Below are 16,446 nucleotides of genomic sequence, written 5' to 3' on the forward strand. Positions count from 1 at the left end.
GAGGTGATGCTGCTGAGCTCGCCCTGCTTAGCAACAGGACTAAGGCAAAGGCTCATGCTATTAAATAGCTCACTTTATTACGCTCAAATCCATTGTATTTGAAAATACGTGTTCTCTGTCCACTTTTTTTTTTTTTTTTAAATCTTGGAGCGTTATTTGCTTATCACAGGGCAGCATTGTTCTTAAGAGAGCATGGATTTTGTCTGCACTTGGTTTGCTCTTCTAAGCTTTTGCATCCTTCTCGTCTGCCTGGTACTGCACACCATTACTGGCTCAGATCAAATATGCCAGAACAATCTTTGGGATGCAAGTGCACTTTTCTTTTCTCCCACAGATGCCTACTGGCAGCAATAGTAAGAAAGATTTCTCCCTACATAAAACCAAAGTAGAGGTGAGGAGATTTGTTCTGCCGGTGCAGTGATAAACCACGAGAAACCGAGCTCCATCTGCCAGACCCGGCTTGGCAGATCTCTGCCAGCTTTCACATCTGAAGTGAAGACTAGCAGCATTGCTGCACTATGTGGGCAGGAATGAGCCAGGGAGACATTTCCCAGCATGGGGAGAACAATTCTCTTCCTTTCTCAGACAGCTTTTTAAGTATTAGCAACCATGGTAACTGGAATAGAAATGTAACCAGAGCGCCGTGCATTCAGCTTGACACAATTATCTTTGCAGAACAGTCGTGTTAAAAATAAACACGACTTGCACCAGATTCCTCAGCCACCTCGCTCCGTGCCGTGCGGGAGACCTGCCGAAAGTTCGGTGTAGTTTGGATGAGTGCGTCGCGCGCCAAGGCCCGTGCAATCTGTTGGCGTTGATGGTGTGTCTGCCCATCGCCATCATTTCTCCTTGAGCTGCATCTGGGGAAGAAGACGAAGACCTCGGTGGGGTCCCCTTGTCCACCTGCATGGAGACTGTGCAAAAGAGGGAGAGGGCTCCGGGGTGGACATGCCCTTCCCCAGTGAGGAGACATCAGCATCCGCAGGGTGATGGGGCAGCAGAAGCCTCCACGTGCCCCGGGGAGGTGAGGACCTCTGTGTGTGTGTGTGTGTGGTGGGCATCCACCCTTAGGACTGTTTTGTGGCAGCGCAAGCTTGGTCGAAGTTAAACCCAACGTAACGAGGGCTGTGGACATGGTTTCATCCATTTTAGCATTGCAGCTTTAGCTCTGCAGTCCAACACTTGCACAGGGTATCTTGCTGGTAAGCTCTGTGCAGACTGAAGTACACCTTGATCTTTCTTTTAATGGTTATTTCTGATTTCATTCTTATGTTATTTAGAGAAATCCTTAACATTCACTGAATTTATTGGTACACCAATGCATTTGCCTACTAAGCACAGCTATTTTTCCACTCAAGATAGCTTTTGAAGAAGGTAGTTAGTGTTTCAGCAGGAATTACTGTATTTATTTAATATGGCATATGTATTGCCATGCTAAAAGATCTGGAATCAATGTTTGCTCTTATAACTGTTGGCCTAGATCAGTAATAATTCAGATTTGACTGATAAGAGTGCATCATCCATTGACAGTAGAGCAAACCTTGGATAGCAAGGGTCTTTCTTTGGAGATCCTAGGTAAGATCAGTTGAGGGTACACAGATTGTAAGCTGTGTCTTAAAATAATTGCTAGAAATAAGCTTAGGAATAAAAAAGGATTTGGATACTTCATTTTGTCAATGAACATACTGTGATTTAAAACTCAGAATACTTTGGATTTGACATCTCTGCCTCACATCATTATATGCTCTACAAGAGATGGCAAAATGCAGGGAAAAATCATTACCAAATTGGTCTTGTTAGAATTCAGCCATCCATCATTAGTTTGTCCATTTCAAACTGCATTCACACTCAGTGTTGGGCTTGCACTATAAGCCCAACATGCTTTTCTCATTTGTAACGTTGTGATGAATTCTTCCTCCATCTTCAGCAGATGAGTAGGAGTTAAAAGAGCCACGTCAAATACTCCTCCAGTTTTGTTTGCAAGCCCACCACATTGGGCTCCTGTGCTTTGTCACGAATAGGTCACTGATAAATTCACAGTGGCAAACACTTCAGAACCCAAAATAACACAACTCGAATCACTACTAAGGTGCTGTGGTCTTATTTCCAAACCCATAGAAGTTCCCTGCGTTTGCACCAAAGTGGGTGAGGACATCCCAGCTAACTGCAGAGGGATGGAGGGAAGTGTACCTCGTGCACCACATCATTGCTCCTTGTCAGAGTAGCAATTAAATCATCACGCAAAAGCATGTGGAAAAAGGGAAGAAAGTTTGAGTAGAGGAAGTATAAAAATTTTTCCCCTTGTCTTTTTTAATCAAGGGAAAGGCATAGATTGCAAGCTCTTAACCACTAAAGGTTTTTGCAAGAGTCATTTCTGCAAATGTCTTACATTCCATATATAGATCTTGAGTCTATGCTTTTAATGGACTGACAAATGTACAATAACCCCAGATGACTGTTACTTCATTGCTTGGCTATACAGATAAGAGGAATGCTTTCTTTTGATTGAGATCTTAAATCAATTGTTCCTTTACCCAGTGTCTAGTGGTTATTATCCAAGGAGAAGATAAAGTTCAGATGGTAAATTGTTAATATTGTAAGAAAAATGTCTGTTGTGCCCTGCTTAAAGTTTCCTGTCTAGATGAAATACATTCTCCTATAATATTTAAGATTGTGTGTAATCCATCAGAGTACATATTTGATCAGTGGCCATATTCGCTTGCTCTGTCACTGCACCGTCAGGTTTTACAGTGCAGTTCTGTAAAATCTGCCTGCACGCCGCACTCAGCAGCAGCAGGGAGCAGAGCCTCACTCCCCGGCTGGCCTGGTGCTCCTCCTGGGCGAGGGATGAGCTGCTGGGAAGCTGGGCAAGACCCTGTCTGGCTGTTTGGGAAAGGAGCCAGCCATGCCACAGCAGATCCCCTTGTCCTGCTCCAAAATATCAGGGACTGTGCTGCTGGCAGCATGGAACTGGAAAAAAGCCCAAAGGGGTCACTTGCTTCATGCTTGCCTACCGCTGCCATTTCCCATCAGTGACACGTGGAGGTGGAGGAGAGCAGGAGCTGTAGGTCAGCCTTCGGGATGGAGCGGTGGGGCGTCCTGCCAAGGCCATGCCTACGGAGGACTTCTTGTATTAGGAGAGAGCATCCTGAGCTGTGCCACATCACGAGTCAGTGTCGATGCTCGGCAGCGCAGGGTATACATCAGGCAGATGAACATAGTATAATCCTGTGCGTTCACATCCATTTCCTACAGCTTCTCCTCTGGCGTTAGGCATTTTGCAGGGTTGTACTGTCTGTGATGGCCGCTGGACCACCGGACCCTCTGCTCTTGAGCCACCAGCACTTTGAAAGTGGAATCCTTAAAATGTTTTCTGGGATTATTCATTGCCTTTTCAAGTTCCATGGCTACAGTAATAAATAAAAAACATTTGGATGTTCTTCCTTTATATCTTTATATCTATGTTACCAAAGATACCAAATTTCCTCGCAAGCACTCAAAATACATAGTCTCACATTTGCTTCCCAAATGAGCAACAGCTCTAATTCTTCATCTGCTCATCTCCGATTTAGTTTGGGTCGTAATATTTCATACCAATTTGCTATTGAATTTTCACCTTGTGTTATTGAGAGAAATAGTTCTGTTATTTTCTAATCGTGACTCATGTTGCACCTTACAAACTTTAACTAGTCTCAGGGTCATTCTCATTGACAAATTGCTGTAGGATGCTAAAGTAATTATTCGTCCTTGGGAAGATGTATATCCTTTATTGAAGGTATCCTAAGAGTAAAACAATTTTGCTATTAAAATGTCTGCTCTATCACTAGAAGATCAAATACTTATCCTTTTGACCAGTTCATGCTAGTCCCTGAAAAGCAGAGATCTAGCAAAAAGTACTAAAACCTACTCCACGAAAGGCTAGCTGTAGAGAAGGTATATAATTAATATGACTGTATATAACAACTAATTCTGATACTTTTCTCTTTTCATTTCGTTTTTGTGTTTTAGATCTGACAGTGATCACCAAGGAAACTAAAAAACACTGGTGGCTCTTCACATCTCCAGCAAAGCTGAGTTAGATGCTCCTGGTTCGGGGCAGTGTGCTTCACTTGGGTCAAGTACAAAAAGCATCAAGTGGTCCCAGGTAGTGGCTCTCCTACTTGTCTCTCTCTTGGGTTTAAAGCCACCTCAAGCCCCCACTGTGACCTCTACAACTAACCCGGGACTGAAGGAGGCAGACCAGGAACCCCAATGGCTTTTCCCGGCCAAGAGACAGGCACAGGTACAGACAGTATCTAGCAAATGGGACTCTGGTCCGGCTGATATCTTTGGGTGCTGCCACAGCGAATGTGTGCAGAAGTTGATAGCTAAACTCTGTTGATTTATTTGTGCTCCTACATGCTAAGTCTGAGCCCACACAGATATGGCTGTGTGTCCTCTGTTTTGGTAAACAGCTAGAGCAAGGGGGACACCCTGAATCTAAAAGGTGTCTGCTAAGGTAAGAGCTCAGTGAATGAAAGCAAACCCTAGTTCCATCAAAATCGATAGGAAAATTGAAGAAATGCTCGCAAACCAGGATGAGGACCAAAACTTGGTAAGGAAGCAACAAAGAGTGAAGAAACTCTGCCTTAGCAGACCCTGGTTAACTACAGCCACAGAGCCCAACTCCATAGCAAACTTAGACCTATGTGTAGGGGGCCGGATTCTTCCCCTCATGTGCTCCTGTTGGTTCAGATTCAAGGACCCGACATAAAAGAGAAATCCAGTTTCCACATTGCCCTCTCAAACCCATTTTATTTCCCGTCTCCTTAACCCAGAATTTGTGGCAGTGTCGGCTGCTGCTGTTGTGACAGATGCTGAAAGAGTCTTGCAATATTTTTGGTGCTAAAAGCAGTACTTCTTTGTTGACAAACTGTTAAAAAAAAAAGATTTACCGTTATGGGCCTGTTTCCCCTCAGGGTTATTTTCTACAGGGAATAACTTTGGCTCTGTCCGTTGAGGACGCAGAGTCGGGCACAGCACCAGGGGACACGCAGACACCAGGGACCTCGGGGAAGGACAGTGTCCTGCCTGCTCATGCAAGTTATTCAAAGTAACAGCTTGTCCAGACACGAATATCTATTCATGCCAAGTTCCTTTTCGGTTTTCCTGCCCTAATGAGATTCCGGTCTAAGTCTGGTTCTTGCTGAGAGGTAAAGTAGTGGCCGTGAGCAGATCCCAGAGAGGGAGCACCGACCGGCATGGGTGGGAGCACAGCCAGCTTGTCCTCCTCTTCCAACCCAGCTGGAAATGCCTTCTCCTTCAGCCCCAGTGGCTGCCAGCGTGCTGGTGAGATGGGGCCAGGCCAGGCCACGGGGTTTGTTCAGGGCCGCTCGTGTCCGTGGGCTCGGTACCCCGGCGGGGGGCCGGAGGGGCGATGCGGAGGATGCCCCGCTGCTCCGCGCAGAGGGCACGGCCGCGGGCTGATGCTGTAAGCTGCCTCTCCTGGCAGCCCTGGTCCTCCCTCGGGCAGGTGTTCCGGCCTGGGGAGGGGTCAAACGCACAGGTAATTCTTCTGAAATTCAAAGGATCTCGAGTGTATCCACGTCCTTAAATTTTGTTCTGCACTGGTGTTGTCACGAATGGTTTCATCAGCTTCCCTCCGGCTGACAGACAACAGCCCCTCTCCAGGACTCATTTTTTTCTACACAGCTTTGCTAATGACTTTGCACCCGTAGCCGTAAGCGCCTGTGTCCCCCAGTCTGTCTCTGCCTGAGGTCTCCTCATCTGTCTTCCACAGAAGCAAAGGGTGACTCTTCCCACGGGTCTGGTTGATGTGCTCATGATGAACTGCATGTGTTTAATGTGCAGCCAGAGTAAACTTCTGCGCTAGTGCCACTTCATGGACATCATGATGATGTCCTAGTCCATGCCCCGCTCCTCCAAGCAGTCTCTTTTTCTTTAGTATATCACCTGGAGAGCTTATACTGCACAGTTTGTGCTTTTCTTGCTTTGGGAATGAATAGATGACAGTTGTCAATATCTAGGACGTTACACCAACGTTGAATGCAATGGCTTTTTTTCTTCAATGACACTTTGGGGATGCTAAATGATCTTTTTGACTGTTAACAGAACACACAGAGCTATGCAGCTCCATTAAAGGCTTTGCAAATATTCAACTACAATAAGTGTCTTCTGCCTCTACCGCATTCCTGATTTTTTCTATTGACAGGAATCAATAGTAGCGTATATGAGGAAACAGATAAATATGTATCTAGATAATGAGAGGTAAATGGCTCTTCAGAGCAAGTTGGCCTCACAAATTTCCATTTGTCTCTGCATTTTCTTATTTTTTGGATGAGTACTCAGCTATGCATGTTATCCCGCTCACCTTGAATGTATCTGAAATCTCCAACCTCTCTTCAATGTGCTTTCAGCATTTTGTAATGTCAGATGTTGCTTCCAGCTGTAGAGAAAAATTATCTTTTATACTTCTTTAAAGTAAAAGCAATTTAGAGCATTTACATCTGCAGAAACAGTAGCTCCTTGTGGAGTCCAAAACCCAAGAGGTGCTTGTTTTTGTACACTATTGGACTATATCAAATGCAGCATTGTGGAGTAGTTAATGATTGCCTTTTCATGTCAGCTTTTAAATTTTTGTGTAGTGTCTTTATTATTCATACCAATCTGTCTTTTAGATCATCTTCCACAGACACTCCAGATTAAATTTTCTTCATTATCATTATAGAACGAGATGAATAAGTGGCACATCTGTTCATGAAGTGTTTTATTATCTGTTCTGATGAGGTTTTGGATGAATAGCGGAATGACTTAAATATGGAGCAGAGAAATGCATACAGGTTTATGCATAATCTTAAATTCATAACCAGTAGTGCTAACTCGAGGAATCTGATTTTATACCTAAGAGGTAATTATTAATTAATGATCTGGGCCAATTTATCATGAGGGCCAACTTAATGAAGGGACAAGACGAGACAGAAAACAAACCTGCATGTGAAATAGCACTAATGAAGACCCACACATTGTTTAACTGGTTCTCGTTCCATCACTGCAAAGGAAAACTCCATAAATATTTTATAAACACACCATTCTAGCTGTGTAAAACCAAATTGCACCAATAAATCTATTTATCCAGAAGTTATTTCCTAATTTCTTACAGCTGCATCATTTACAAAGGAGGACGCTGATCATTTGTCTATCAAAGAGACAAGAAGGCTAAATTTTCCACACCCATATGGTAGTGGTGGTTTCCACAAACACTCCCAAATTGCAGAGCACGCACTATCCCATTTGTCTTCGGGTCTGGTTGTCCCAAAGGGAGACAGAAGCCCTTGGAGGCAGCCCAGGATGGACACGGCAGCCAGGGTTTTCCACCTGCAGGTCAGGCTCCCTTTTGGAGGGGCTATCTTTCTCTTCCATGCCTAAACATTGCTTGACGTCCTGAGGAAGATGCCCCAGTCCCAGCTGGGTGCCAAGGTGGGAAGGGAGTGGAGGGAATACTGGAGTCCGGAGTAAAAAACTCCTGCTCCACTCGGGTGCGCTGAGCACTCTTTGATGCCCAAAATGTTTGATGGGGCACTTTATTGACCCCCTGCAGATGAGGTAAAATGAAGCATCAGATTCCTATATGATCTTTATATGTTTGGTTTGGGGATGCGAAATATAAGTAAGTAAAGTGGATTGTATGTAAAATACGAGCCCGTGTCAGACAGAAGAGTGGCATCTTGAGCTCCAAGAGACAAATCACTCGAGCTGCAGGAGCTGTCATGGTATACAAGGTTGCCAGGAACAATCAATAAAATTATAGCCTTGTACTACATGGTTGTTTATCTGCTATTATGGAAATAAGGTACCATCAAAACTGTTGAAAATCTTGAGGATTACAGTATGCACAATTTGGGGATATGACAGCAACATTTAATGATGTTATTCTGACAGGTTCTGTTTTAAAAAAAAATGAAAGTCACAAACTTCTACTGTTGTTGTTGCCTGCATACAGCTGAAAGGATAACAATTAATGTTATTTGTCAGCTCTTATGGAAGAACAAATTTGGAATACTGTACAGTGTCTCAGAAAGCTGAAATCCCCAGAGTAGCACAGGTAACATGGCAAACACAAAGATGCTCATTATTAGTATAGCTTCTACTGAGCAAAAGTGCCCATCAGATTGGTAATTCTCCTGGATTTCAGTGGAAATTTTACATGAAAGAAAAGCAGAGCAGACATGGGCACAGTACAGCGCTTTGTGCTGGGCTGCAGCCCCGGCAGCTGGAGCACTGCTGCACGACACCGGCTCCACTCGGGCTCTGGAGTTCTCATTTAATGGGGAAAAAATGTTCAGCTAATCCCACTTGATTGTCTTTTGCTATCTAGAGCTGTGTGGTAATATTTAACTTCCATCTGAAAATACATAAGGAAAGTTAATTTAATATATCATTTAAAGAACAGATCATTTTACTCTGAAAAATCTCTGCTATTAATAAGGCATTAAGAGCTTAATTTTGGGCTTGAGCTCAGATCAGGGAGAGAAAAGGCATTCCCAGCCTCCAGGCTCAGGCCTGGGGAATCTCTCAATTACAACATGTTAGTATTTTTAGTAAATACCATTAATTGAACAAGTACATTTTCAAAAACAATGCAGAAAAAGCATTTTGCCCCCAAACTGTACTCACACCACAGTTTTTGAGTTGCCTACAGTTTTTGAGATGCTTTGCTTTTCTTATTTATTTCCCAGATTTTACAAGTCAAAGGGTCTTTACTATGGCCTTCATGAAGAGGTATGATTTAAACCTAAATTGCTGTTGTAGGAATTTTAAATATTTAAAAAAAAGTTTCATACAGATTGAGTTTAGACCATTGTTTTCGTGATCCGTCATACAGGCAGATTCTGTACTGAACATTTTTGTCTACTTCTGAAGATAGTATCAATCACCTCTGTTCTTGACAAGCCCTAAGGAGAAGAACATTTATCAGTCTCTATTAGAATAGTCTAAAAAAAATTCTAGAAATGACATTTTATAGAGACAGTATGATCTGGTTGGAAAATAGCAGAAGCTTGATGCTTTCCCTCAAAAATTCTGTGCTGCCTCCTTATATAGTTGCTGTCATCACAGCATCCACACACCTCACTCCTCCTCTTATTTTAGGAGATCCTTTTTATATATTTTCACGTCAATCCCACGGGGGAAGATTCCAAAATGGGAGAGCAGGAGGCCAGACCCTATTCAGCTGGCATAAAACCTACCCAAAGCACGGAGCCTACAATTTTCTGTTGGCTCCTGCCCCTAAATCCCCAAAGCCAAGCGCTAAGCAACATCTGGTGCAGGGATTTGAGAGGATGGTGTCCAGTGGAGCGTAATACCCACGGACACGGCCCATGCCGTAGCAGGGCAGACGACTATTTCTCCAAATTTACCTTTCTCCAAGTTGGTATTCAGAATCATAAAATCGTTTAGGTTGGGAGAAGACCTTTAAGATCATCGAGTCCAACCGTCAACCCAACACCGCCACGTCCAGGGCGCTCCCTCGCCGTCGCCCGCGCTGCCCATCACGGAGCAGCTCCGCTTCCACGAGCTCTCCTGCTCGCAAAGGGGTGAGGGCGGGTGGGCTGCGGGAGACGCGCAGGTCCCACGGGGCACGCGGCGCAGCCCCACGCGGGTGGACTCGGGGGGGTCCTGCTGCCGCATCACGGCCCCCGCATCCCCTCTGGGAGCTGCCCCTGCGCCGGGGCAGCAGCCGCCGGGTGCGGGTCCTGCATTTCGGCGGTGCCGGGGGATGAGGGTCTCTGCTCTGGCTTTTACTCCCCAGCGGAGCACGGCAAAAAGGCCAACGACAGTCGCTGGTTTCCTTTTTGCTGCTCCTTCGGGGCAGGGTGAGCACCGAGCCCTGCAGCTCTGCGCCCCGTCGTGCGGGGTCCAGGTTTTGCAGCACCGACAAACGAAGCAGGAGGGGGTCCTGCCTGGGCACGGGCGATGCTCTTCCCTTTGAAGCGAGCGCAGGTACGGGCATGCTTCTTTCCAGCAGACGCAGTATTTGCCCAAGAACTGTCCAGAACTTTATATGCTTGAATTTGACACCACATACATTTAGCTATAATAGTAAAATCAGTGGGACCATTAAAGCAGATTATGCACTAATAATTATGCAAATATTCCTTCAGTGAAGCTATAAAAATCTCATGAAGATTTAGCACATGGCTATTACAAGGAGAGAAATATGTGGAAAATGAGAATGAAGATCATTAACTTTAAGGAGTTAGGGGAATTTTTTTGCTATCATTTAAATACATGATTTGGGATGCCTTTGCAGGTTTAACCTGGAGGAGACGATTAGTTATAACTGTGCTGAAATACAACTGCAGGATGAAAATTTGGTCTGCCTGGAGAAATGATCGCTGGAAAACAGAGCTCACCTGTTTTGTCCTTTTAGAAAGAACTTAAATACAGTATTAGGGCATTTATAAAAAGCAGAATAACATTTGTATTCCTAGCAGGTAGATCTAAAAGGAACATCCATTTTCCTGTTTCAGGGCACAGATTAGTGGTTGGAAGGAATTACAAAGGGGTTTGACTGCTTCCCCGCTCCAATGCCCTTGATTTTAGCTCTGGCTGGAAGAGCAGGACACTTGCTGTGGCACTGGGTGCAGAGCAAAGCAAGTAACTTGCTGCCCCACAAGCCCTAGCAGCTTGATATTTCACTACAGTTGATGTAACAAAATGATATAATATTTGACAAAGAGACCACCCAAAGGAGCAAATTCAGTTTAACTTATTGAAGCTGGGTTCAGCATCCAGGCCCTGATATAACACTTAGTACTTAATTAACTTTAAACATACAGGAACCACTGGAAGGGTAGATACCATAGTGACAGGCAAGTCTTCAAGGCTGATGGCTCTATCCCAACGGAAAAAAACCACCCTATTTTTTTTTTGTTATGCTTAAGTATCAGCTTGTGTGTGTTGAAGTCAGAAACCTAAAGTGCATCTCACTGTTTGGTCCTGGTGTGGTACCCAGCACTGATCCAACTTCTGCCTTCCCACTTCAGTGCCAGAGTGAAGAGCCTGCAACGCTTTCGGAAAACGTGCCCGGGGCGGTATAAGTGATGTCCTTCTCCAGGATGCTTTTGCTGTCCGCTTCGTCCAAGGAGATCGACAGGAGAGGTGAGGATGTTACAGATGTGGCTGAATGCATCACTAAAAGCAGATGAAAAGCTGCCACTCCTCTCCACAGCAGCTCTCTGTAGTACCAGGTACGCAGCCACGGTAACAATTACCCGGTACACCAGGGAAGAGAAGGAAATGTTCTTGCTCATGTTTTGTTTGCTGGGAAGGCATATTGTGCAACTGCAGTTAAACTGCCAGTTTTTAGTTCTGCATTGTTAGCTGAATTTATTTCTCATCCATAGTGCTGGAAAAATAAACATGCTTGTGAGTTAGAGATAAGTACTAATACTGCAATGCAACGCAGGGCATAACAAGCAGCATGAAGCAGTGGCAGAGGTAAAGAGTTGGAGAATGGTTTCAGTTTGGTGTGGCTTGCCCTAGACATAAAGGGAGGTATTAGATGTGACCTGAAGATGCGAGTGATTAAAAAGATATGAAATTATGAGGGAAAATATTCAGTCTTTTGTGTTGGCTAAAAGCTGAAAAAAATGCATGAAGAGGCTGGTGAAGACTGGAATGATTTCTGTTGATAATTAGATCAACATATTAGATTTGTGGACAACTTAAAGAGCTAAACTGTAATGTAGTGACATATGTGGCAGTAGCTGTGTGTGGGATAATTCAGGTGAGAAGAACAGTCCTAAGCAGGATACAAAGCTGGAGGGAAAGCTGGAGACGTCAGGGCAGAGGGAAAAGTATGGCTGAAAGTATCCAGACTTCTGCATTTTAGGGGACTAGATCTTGTTGCCGCTGTAGTCAGGGCCAGGTTTTCCCTTAAGTAACAATTTTACCATGAAAGAAGAGAGGGCTGTTGTGTTTGGGTTTGGTTTGGGTTTTTTTCTCTTGGTTTTTTTGGTTTTGTTTTCTTCCTACAAGTATGGACACCAGTGACAACTGAAGGATAACCTCGGAGGGGTTTTGGGACCCGCCGTGTGCAGTTTAATTGCCTGAAGCAGTGGCAGAAGGATACCACATCTCTCCTGCAAAAGCTGTCAGCACTAAGGGGCTGCAGATGGGTCTGTGGTTATGGGAGTGAATTTTGGTCCCTGAGCTGGAGGTGACACGGTGTCGGGGGCTGCTCCCCTCTACCACTTTAGCCAGAGCATCCCAGCGCTGGCGGAGAAGGGACATTGCTGGCAAAGGACATGCTGGCGGGGAGTGAGTTACCCCCACGCTGAAACTTGTGCAAGTCGAATGACTGACTTACATGCCCACGCTCAGCACCGGGAACCGGTCGCTGCTTCGTGCAGGGGCTGGGAGCTGCTCGTCCCGCAGCGTGGCCCGTCATCGCGGGGACAGGAGCACCGGCAGCCTGCGTCCCAGCCCTGCCCTTCCCGGGAGCCTGGGCAAGGGACTCACGGCCAGTCATCTGGGTTGAAAGGATGGGCGGACGCATCCAGGCTAGTACTGCTGTTAATTGAGGGATTATTAGAGTAGAGACATATTTTTTAATCCTTCTATTACTGCGTGTGTGGGCATTGACCTTCACTGTCACCCATCCCAGGTTGTACGTCACAGTCTACCCATGTAATTTAGCAGCCCAGCAGCCTGGCTGCATTAAGCACTGGCAATCCTGCTTGGTTATTACTATTACAAAGCTGCAGCCTTGCCTACATCCTCTGTATTCGTTATCATTCTGCCTAAAGCTGTGCTATTTCAGCCCCTGCTCTCTTCAGCTCTCTCAGGTTTAGATTGGATTAATTCATTAATGCAAAAGGCCAGGGAGAGATCTGGTGGCAACAGGAAAAATTATGTTTTTTTTCTCTCTCTCACGGCTCTGTCGCACGTGGTTATCCTAGCCGCACACCACATGTTGCCTGAGCACTTTTGACACCTATTTCTGTCCATCTACACGTCATATACACCATCAAGAGCACAACATAAGCAAAATTCTGTGGTTTCACAACGCTTACAATAAGACAGAGAGTGTCTTATGGCAAAGGAAAGAAGGGGGGCAGATGTAATTGTCCTAATGAATGATTATAAAGAGATCAAGACCTGTTCTTTTGGACTAATGATGAAAATAAAAGCTCATAGCTACATGAGTAGCACCATTTATTTTAGCACTGGTAATATCACTAAACTACATACTATTCCCAATACATTATGTTAAAATTACACGTATTAGATGTCTTTATTGGATTTTAAAAAATAATTAGAGTAGCTTAATAATGACTTCAAGTAACACAGGCCAGATGATAGAGAAAGCAGAAATTACATTTTCAATATGTGTCTACAAGCGCCTGCACCCTTTCAGATGTCCTGGAAAGGGACTGTGCCATAGCAGGCTGCTAATTTAACTTGGGGGTTAATGTCTGTGACTAAATAAAAAAGAAGGAAACTGCGGATTTATCTTCAGAGGTACAGCCAAGGTCATCGCTGTTGCCGTCAACGCGTACAGTCCATTACACACTTGGAGCCCTTTATCTGTTACTGCTCATCTGTTGTTGTAGCTTATCTTCATTTTATATCAACTCATAACGAAGGAGTAAGGGGTGGGGGGAGCAAAGTTAATAATGACATTAGAGTCAGACGAACCGAAATAACTCCAGTTCCGTGCAGAGGGACTGCGGTGTTCAGTTAGCCCCGGTCTGTCCCCTCCGTCTCTCCTGCCGTCAGCGAGGGGCCGGCGGCAGAGCACAGCCCGGGGGGCACGGAGGGTCCCGCCGCCCCGGCTGCCTTCCCTCCCCACCCCGCCGGAGAAGCCGGCACACATCGCTCCTCCTGACGGTCCTTCTCCCCTGGGAGATCTCAGAGCTCTCCGGGTCACTCTCTTATTAGCACAAAGCTGTCGATACGCAGTGCTCCGACCTCCGGATTTCAGGATTACAGATGAGGTCTAGGATGATGGAGCAAAGCAGAAATAGCCCCATCACGTCATGTTCAGCAGCTTGGCAAATCTATATGCTAAAATACGTTTACATTAAAATGCGCTAAATAATTTTTGACAATCCAGTACTGTCTAAAGCTCAAATACCTCTGAAAATACTTCCCAGGCAGTTCAAGGGGTTAAATCCCAAGCAGAGTTTCTTCCCGCATTCTTTCTGCTCTCCCAGCTCTATTTCAGGGGTAAACGGCCATTCCCAGGAATCACAGGTATTGGCTTCCTGGTTCCATCAGCAATAAGTCTTGAAATCGGGGAAAATTTTGCTTCAGTAAAGACTAAATAAAATCTGATAAAGGGTTTTAGATCTGGCAGCCTGGTGCAGCACAGGCACACCTGACTGGGAATTGGATTAGATGAGATGGTTTTAATACCTCTTGGCTACTGTTTGCTGTGATCTCTGGGGCAAAATAATCTTCATAGCTGCACCTCACTTTCTCCTCCCATAAAATGGGCATAATAATAAAAATACATCTGGAAAGATGCAAAATTTATGCCACAGAGAGGATGTTTATAGTATTAATGTTTTTAGTGATTTTTAATGAGTCTCTGATGAAACCATTTTTCGCAAACTTTTCTTTGGGAGAAGCTAATTTACATCCAGTTAAATTGCTTCAAGTTTTGTTTGTCTTGCTGTCCTTTAAAAATCCTGAGCATTTTGGGATAATTTGTCAGCCATTAGTGATACTTTTGTCGTCGCAGTCCTGCTTCATGACTCAGTATTGCACCAACAATCCTGTTGTGGAGCAGGATGCCTTCACAGCTGGTGACGAGCGCGCGGCTCCTCTTCCCACTACGCTCGGTGGATGTTTTCTCGTTAATTTAAATGGGCATAGGAGCAGGTTTTTATGGTAATGTCACCAACTGCTTATGCCCATGCTCCAACACTGTGGGGATTTTGCAGGGCAGGGTTTGTAATTTAATTCTTATGTTTCAGATGGAGAAGGAAAACTAATGTTTGTATTTGGAGAAAGCCCTTAGCTGAATAACGCTGAGATGGGGTTACTGGGGCTCTTAATGCTGACTGTCGTGCTGCACCCCCACCAGCACTAGGAAGGGGCGAAGGACCAAGGCTGAGGGGCTCTGTTGGGAGGGATTCCCCCCCCGCCGAGGGATCCCCCCCAGCAGTTGCCTGCCGTGTCAACCTGCTGAGGGGGAAGAAAGGACGGGGTCTGTGGTTAAAAGGACGCAGCAGGTCTCAGGCGGTCTGTGCTTTTATTTCTGCCTCCACTACCGATTCCCCACTTGGCTTTAAGCGAGTCATTCAGACCAAAGAGAGCACTGCTCTGGGCGCCCAGCACAGCGCGCCTGAAGCCGGAGGGGACCTGAGCTCTTGGAGGATGTCTCGGCGGGGATAGATGTGAACCCTGTCAAGCTGTGGTGCTCCAGAGACAGCAGGGACATCCTCACCCGGTGCCTGTTGCGCTCAGCAGGGTGTTATCTGTGATAACTCAGTTTCAGAGGGATGCATGCATTGCTATTCTTTGCCTGTCCCAGGTAGTGTTTAAGAAATAAATAACTAGAGTTCATATAGGCATCAGTGCTCGTTTATTTGTATGCATCAAAGGATATGAGGTGCCCTGTGCCAGTACTTTCGTTCAGAAAAAAAAATACTTTAAAAAAATAAAATAAACTAAATAAAAATAAATAAATAAACAAACTAAAATAAATGAATAAATAAACTAAAAAAAAACTAAAATAAAAAAACTAAAAAAAAAAATCCCATTGACTTTGAACTTTGAATCCATCATGGCTTTGCCTTCCAGCCGCAACATGCAGGGCTGCTCAAAGGCTTGCCCAGTGCTGCAGCCCGGCTGGGCTGCGAAAGGGGCTGTTTCAGGCTCACCGGTGGCTCCAAACACACCCCTTGCCAACAAAGACATGTGTGGGAATTATTGTTTCTACGCTGAGAGTACCTTCTTCTGCTGAGAAGAAAATGCACGTTGGACGCAATGTTGCAAGGGTCTCCTGGAGTTGCCCTCTTGAGAGCAGTTTACAAAAGCCGGGTATCAATCAGCTCACAGATGAACTGCCCTCCTGGCTCCCAGCTAAATGAGTTTTGTCCTTCCCTTTGGAGGACCGTGGCTTTGGTGTTCAACAATATGTGGAGCAAATAATACACGATTCCAGGGTTAAATCTGTGCCAAGCAATTCAATGGAGCCAGTCGCAAAATTAATAGTTTTGGTGTCACTCACAAAGGTCTTGCCCCTTGGACACCTCTCGGACCAAGGGGAAGCTCCTCTCCTCTTATGCCGCTCTCCACGACTCTTCCATAGCCCTGTCTCTGGCTCCTCCAGCTGAAGGCTGCTCTCATCTCCCACCTTTCATTATTTCTGTTCCTGGGTTGCTCCCTGTCTCGTAATCCTCCACCCCACCTCTGCCAAAATGAATCTGCCTT

The sequence above is a fragment of the Harpia harpyja genome, chromosome 20 (assembly GCF_026419915.1).
Source record: "Harpia harpyja isolate bHarHar1 chromosome 20, bHarHar1 primary haplotype, whole genome shotgun sequence".
Taxonomy (NCBI): domain Eukaryota; kingdom Metazoa; phylum Chordata; class Aves; order Accipitriformes; family Accipitridae; genus Harpia; species Harpia harpyja.